This window comes from Lingula anatina, unplaced genomic scaffold (genome assembly GCF_051362555.1).
Source record: "Lingula anatina isolate TDL-2025a unplaced genomic scaffold, LinAna3.0 unanchor82, whole genome shotgun sequence".
NCBI lineage: Eukaryota > Metazoa > Brachiopoda > Lingulata > Lingulida > Lingulidae > Lingula > Lingula anatina.
The window spans coordinates 338,297-345,354 of record NW_028257603.1 but is presented as its reverse complement, the minus strand read 5'-3'; the positions used below and the strand labels follow the sequence as shown (position 1 = coordinate 345,354).

At 37.7% G+C, this 7,058-nt stretch overlaps 1 protein-coding gene across 1 annotated transcript in view; it reads left to right on the top strand.

Annotated features, from left to right (window-relative positions):
* The window catches only part of LOC106176749 (uncharacterized), a 30,381-nt gene that overhangs the window by 2,297 nt on the left and 21,026 nt on the right, over positions 1-7,058 (top strand). The gene's annotated exons all lie outside the window — the stretch shown is intronic.

Sequence of the window (7,058 nt, the reverse complement as noted above, 5' to 3'; positions counted from 1 at the left end):
GTGCTCTATTCTGTGTCCAAGCACCGAGTGCCCACTTAAAGAAGCTGTTAGCTAGAAATAGTGATTCAACAGACGGTATATTGGACTGGTAAATGTGTACATGTACAGTTACAGGACATAGTGAAGAAACAATATGTATTCTAAGCTTGATTCTTCGACCAGTGTTCATATTACCCGTCACCTCCCCCCCCCCCCCCTCCGTCACAAACACATATACATTAGTGTATAGATATGGTTCTAGTTCCAGGTAGATACATACATTATGAGCACAGTACATTATTTATCTTCGATTTAAAGATTGGACGATTGGCAATTTCATGACATCGAGGTTATTCGAATTTTGTATATCTAATAAACGTAACGTAACTAACTAACGCACACATTTCCAACAGTACGAAGCCAATGTTGAAAATCTTATCAAACCTTCAACTTTCAATGTCTTTAACACTCTGCATCTCTCTCTCTCAATCAATCAATCAATCAATCAATCTCTCTCTCTCTCTCTCTCTCTCTCCTTTTAATCGCTCGGGAATAGTCAGGTTTTATTAAAACTGTAAGTTCAACCTCATCATCTTTTCGTAAACACAGTTTCGATCCTGAAACTATTATTCTACCTCGCACGTAAGGAACTCAAGAGTAACATGAGATGGGGAAGGCCAGTTGCTAGTCAGTGGTGATCTCAGCTGTGCTGTCCGTAAGACACATTGTTTAGATCCTGAAACTATTGTCATCGCTGTGTTTAAAGTTAATAGGTGTCATTTGAAGAATAAGGCAGAGATCTCAGAATCTTACAGAATCTCATAGAATCTTAGAATCTTGTCCAGGTATAATAAAAACAAGGACGGACACCTGCATTGTTCCAACCTCTTGTAAGCTCCTTTATCTCACGGTCACAGCTAGCTTCATATTAATCTCTCTTCAAATGACAATGACAGTTGCAATATTGATGCCGTGTCTGTAGGCTTGTTATCATTGTACGAAGTCACACTCAAAAGCATTTGAGTTCAGTATCAGATAAATTGGAAGTGAAATGACGTGAGGTCGGTCACAGTATATCTTAATATCAATGCTTTCGCAAATTGATTTGTTCAGGAACCAAGTGACAAATGGCCATTGATGCAATGTTTCGAAACCTGCTCTCATTGCACGTCTCGAAACTGTGTCTTTGTTATTGCACACCAAACCCCCTCAGGCGTGTGAAGTTTATTATTATACACTGATATTACATGTAGTGGGTGGGGATCCACCTGAGAGCTTGAAAACTCACATTAATCTGGGATCCAATACACTGGGTCCTAGTATAAATGTAGACTTGGTTTTGATTGGCCGCAGGGAGTATGGTTATACCGTGTGTTCCTCACTTATGTTTAGCATCGCGGAACCCGATTTGAGACTAATGATGGATCGTTGGAGATACCTGGCGTTGTGCAACACGTATTTACAAAACCCCAAAAGGCGAGAGCTATTCCCGGGACTCGTAAACTTTTGAAAGGCACAATGCACTGACGTTGCACCGCGTGTTTCAGAAATGGATTATTTGGCTTTTAAGCCGATATGATTCAGGAAGTAATCAGCTAATACGTTTTTTTTTTTTCAATATAACCGCACTCTCATTGTGTGTGTGAATGTGTGTGTGTGTGTGAGAGAGAGAGAGAGAGAGAGAGAGAGAGAGAGATGAGTGTCAAAATTAATGCACGTAAATACAGTAATATCAGTACCAAGCTTCGATGCCTATCGGTCATTTAATATCGATTTTTATAGCGGTTACTCTTGGTTAATGTACGTTATAGCCACACTGAACTGAACGCTTAAGTGGGCAGCTAAGTGCTGTATAAAAGCTTCGAAACGGAGTTGTCCTTTTACTCGATCATGGTAAAATTTTTGTTGTCACATATTGGAGGATGGAATCGCTTCTCATGCTTAGGGTTCATGCACTTTATTTTGATATAATCTGAAAGGATACTATGCGAATTTCGAAAGGTCACCAAGTCGTATTTTTGTCTTAATATCTTGCAAAGCTACTTATGTGTCCCAATTGAGGCCTTAAAATGATCAAACCCCTCAAATAAAAGGAACGTGATGTCCGTTTTTCCTTTCGAAATGTCAAGAAGACTGTTCAGACATTTTAAACTAAATTATTTAATTAGGAATGGTATAAAATATCGAATCCAAGTGCAGGAATAGGCCGAGCAATGGTTTCAAAGTAGTAGAATATGTCATTTTTCTCAAGGGAAATTACATTAAACGCGAAAATCCCGTAAAGGAAATCTTTAAGAACTGAGCTTATTTTCTCTTTGAGATTTCTGTAGTCTTTTCTCCAGTGTTGATTAATGACTGCAGTATCTTGTTATATGTATCATCCATCTATCATACGGAAATCTAGACTATTTGGGTTTGGACGCCGAAGATCCTGTGCATGATGTATATACATGGGACGATCCCTTTTTATGTCAAAGTCACAATATTCCTTCTTAATCCGAGTACCTACAGCTGGTTAACCGGCACTGGCACACGTGCTGCAAGCGTGCAAGGTGCCCGTGTGAACAGCACGTTTTATACACTCGTAGCATATGTAACTGTCACAGGACTTCACCAGAGCCCTGCACATTGAGGAACTTTGTAATATTAGCTTTGACGGCACAGTTTATTGCTATACTTATCGCCTGTAGGGAGTCTGTAAATCGTTTTCAAGTTGAATAGGTACATTTAATATTCATTGATGATTAATATTTGTTTTTAATAGTATTATGTAACTGCTAGGTCATTGAATTCATAGCAAGTACACGAACCCATTATTATTATTATTATTATTATTATTATTATTATTATTATACCAAAGCATAAGAGCAGACGTTCTGCAGATTCCAAACAGACCGAAAAAATTAATCCCCATGTCGTTCCCAGTATGGCAGTCTGAAAAGAGACCGGATTATATTGAGAGAGTGTGGGAAAGCCAGCAGCGAATCTTATAGTCATATTATCCTTGACTAAGGCCAACACTTCATAGTTGACTTAGAGCAGCATTGTATAACACCAATACAGAATTGATCATGAGCATGCTTTTCTATTGAGTTCCTCCCTTCTCCTGTATACAGCGCACCGGCTAAAAGGTACTTTTAACAAAGGATCAGAAATATGAATAAAATCTGTCAAAACACTTTTAATCAATGAAATACATGGATAATACAAAGCACAAAATAACCCAGAAAATAAAGGTCGCGAGTGATTTTTTGCAGTTTCATAGCTCCATAAAAATAACGGATGATATTTACTCTGGGCGTTATATATTGGCAATAATACCTAAGACTTAAATAACAAGCTTAAAGCAAACATTGAGTTATGGCTGGCCAGGTTCGTGCTGTGTGAGCATTCCGGTGCTCCCAGCCGTGCCTCCATATCTACGGACACGGTTCGTCGATTCATATATGCCTAAAGAAGATGGGGAGTGACGTTAGTCATCTATTACTTATTGAAGGCTCGGGATTAATTGGCAAAATTATCGACAAATGAAGTAGTGGTTAATTACCGACTTGTTAACTCAATATTTTATTTATTTCTATTTGATTTTTTCTTTCTTTCCGTTTTAGTATTTGTCTGGTCCATTTTGTGTTTTTCTTTAATTTTCTTTATTTCAATTATTTTCATTGAGTTGAGATTTTATTTGCTTTCTGTTGTAGGACTGATTTTTTTTCTATTTTTCTTATAAAAGCTTGTGTTACGTCGATTTTCAGTAAAGGCTTAACGATTCCATTTCCAGAAAAACAGGCAGTTTTTTGTTATTCAAAATGTCTTACTCTGACTAACATAATTTCAGTGAAGAGAACCATCTCTCGAGCTTAAGGTGTGTAGCTAAAACCAGACCAGCACACGCTTGCGTCTCTCACCAGAACAGACTAAACATAGTGGTCGCTAATCACAGCATTAATATTCTCCCAGCTGTAGCTCACCTGTCGAATCATCCAATCTACCGGGTGGAACTTGGTTAAACAAGTCTTGAACAGCTGGGAGGCTAGCTATTTCGCTTTAACAACACCTGATATTTATACGCCTGCTTTTAATTCAGGCGCACATAAGATATTAACGAATCCTTATATTAAAAAGAGAATAGGTAAATAAAATTGACCCAGTGATTAATAAACTCGCGGCGCTTCCTTTCTCGGCGCGTGAGAGCCTGATAAAACGCCACACTGTCGAGTGGTACGTTATTGGAAAGCGTGCACCTGATTGTGGAGTGGATGATTGTTTTTGGGGGACTAATTGCGTTTCTGGAGGGGACAATTTCCCGTGGAATTGATTAACACCTCGAGAGTGGTAAATGGATCTAATGAGTTGGTTATTAGGTAGTGAGGAATGCATTTTCCTGGCAACATCTTTTAAGATATAGATATAGGAATGAAATTCTCGGTTTGGTTGCAATAAAGGGCGACCCTGGCAGAAGCTTCATGTTTTTGTTTATCCTTAACATTGTGTATGAGCCATTATGGTATCGCCTCGTTGACGGTGTCCATTCATATACAATATATTAAAGAGCTCATGATAATATTGTGTTTCTATTTGTTAGATGTCGGTGTACATTATAATATATACTTAACTGTTGGTTGGGCAGTGACGCCCTTTTTTCAGATTTAAAAGCACGACAATACCTAATTATTGGGATTAAGAGGCCTACTCTAATCATCGCCTATATTGACTAATTTTATTTTATTCTAACGCTCATGTGTTACTAAAATGACTTTACAAAGGATGTTCATAGACAGCAGAGTGCAAAAAAAAAAAAAAAAAAAAAAACTCAACCTCGTGTTGAACTTAATTGCTAATCTTGAGATTTATATGAGCAAGAAACCTGTAACTGAGTTTGGATATGTTCTAAATGTTTATGACTCTATGAACTTTTCCCATCGGAAGGTATCGTGCGTTTAGTGTATGTACGCCTTTTTTCTCATTAAGATATAGCACTGGTAAACCATATACACTTTTAGGCAATAGGTGGTATACACTTAATAAGCAAAATTCACATGAAAAGTATCTTATGTAATGTTTCATGTGACATCCATATGTTTTATATGATTATTAACCATACCAACGCAACAGGCTTGAATATTACATGCTATATAGATAATGTTAGATATACAATGATTGATTTGCGGAAACAGGAATGTAATCATTCACTCGAATAGTTATGGGAGCTGATATGTTATGTTCTGCCAGATGCTTCAACATATACCAGCCGCCGAGCTGGCATTTCCGTTGCTGCATTATTTATACCACAGAGAATAAATGGCGCGAGGTTGCTGTTCTGAACATATTGCGCATCTACCGGTACTGAAACACTTACCTGGGTGCACTGCAAATGATGTACTTAGGCACAGTTTTAGTCAGCTTAACATGTTCTATGTATTGACGTTCAAACAAAACATAGGAACAACAATTCTATATAAGGCGCTTGTTTTCTTTATTATTTATTTTATTTATTTATTTATTTTATATTATTATTTTTATTATTTTTTATTTTTTTATTTTTTTATTTATTTATTTATTTTTTTTTTTTTTGCATTTAGGTAAACTTGCTGGAAAACGACTGTCCTTTTGAAAGTGGACTCGTTTCTGATCAATGATTCGAGTATTCCCCGTGCTGTTATATTTACGTGAAATGACTTGACAGTTGTTCAACGTCCAATCAGGTCTAACTTAAAGAAATCTGTCACCATGCCATAAAGTATATTAGTTTTATTATCATATAATCTATAGTATACACAAGCACTTACACAAATTGCAATGTATATAGTAAATTAGTTATCACCAAGCATACAGTATACTAGTTGTATAATCATATGGTATATTAGTTTTATTATCAACCGCATATTGTATATTACTTGTATTATAAAATAATTAGTACCGAAGTATTAGTAGTTTTATCATAGTATGTACATGTAACATCTTGTTTTGTCTAGTATAAAAGTTGTATTATCTTATAGGATATAGTTTCGTTGTATTATCATACACTATATACACTGTAGTATATGTGATTCCTCTACTTAGTACGTGTACACTATTGTGTTGGTGCTCAGCGTGGTCCAAGTCCCAGCGAATAACACCGGTTAGGCATTGGAATTTTAAACATTTTACAAACTCTATGAGTCTAAGTACCTGAACGGCAGTCTAGAGCTCCTGAATTATTATATAGTACAGGTAAATAGTGCCTATAGAATGTTAGTGTTTAGGGCCTGGGATCCCAACTGATCAAGCCATGGCCGGAAATGTCAAAGGCAATGGGTCACGTTGTTCAAAGGCGCCATTTTGATTCTCATCCCGAGAGGTCATGCAATGAGGCAACTTCCCGTTGAGTTTTATTCCCGGATGTTTCCTGGCCAGGTACCCGGCGTAGACGTGGTCTAATTGAGATTACAGTTCCCCACCGGGCTCTATTCCATTAACACATTACGTCAAGTGTCTGGGTAGATTCTGAGTACTTAGACCCCAGGATTGTACAAATACACGGTGACCTGTGTTGACCCCGGACCAACATTGACTCCGGGATAACAGCTTGCCTTTTTCCCTTAAGACTCCCCCGTCTAATGAACCACCTGAGACTAGCACCACGCGCTGCAGTTAGTGTTTCTTTCTTGTTTGTACTTTAAGTTCTTTCCCGCTTGGTTTTTTTCTTGAAGTCGATACGGGTGAATGGCTCCATTGATCGACTTACTAGGAGTTCTGCCAACGGAGTTGATATTACATAAAATCGTTGGATTATCAACAACTGTGCAACTATTATTTTACTTTGCCTGTATGGTTAGCCTGGGAAAACCTTCTTCAACGCCAGGCTTAATTGGCGATAGAGAAAAAGTATTAAAAACACGTGCTTTCAAGAAAGTACATTTCTCGCAGAGCCAAGGTGAACAAGTTGAATGTGGTTGATAGGATCAATTATACTTAGGGGCCGCTCACAATGAATTTTGTCGACCTAGCTAATGCGCACTAACTCCACGGGGACCCTCGCTAAATGCAGTCAGATTCACAGACCAACACGCCTCCTGTCGTTTCCAACGTACCCATGTAGT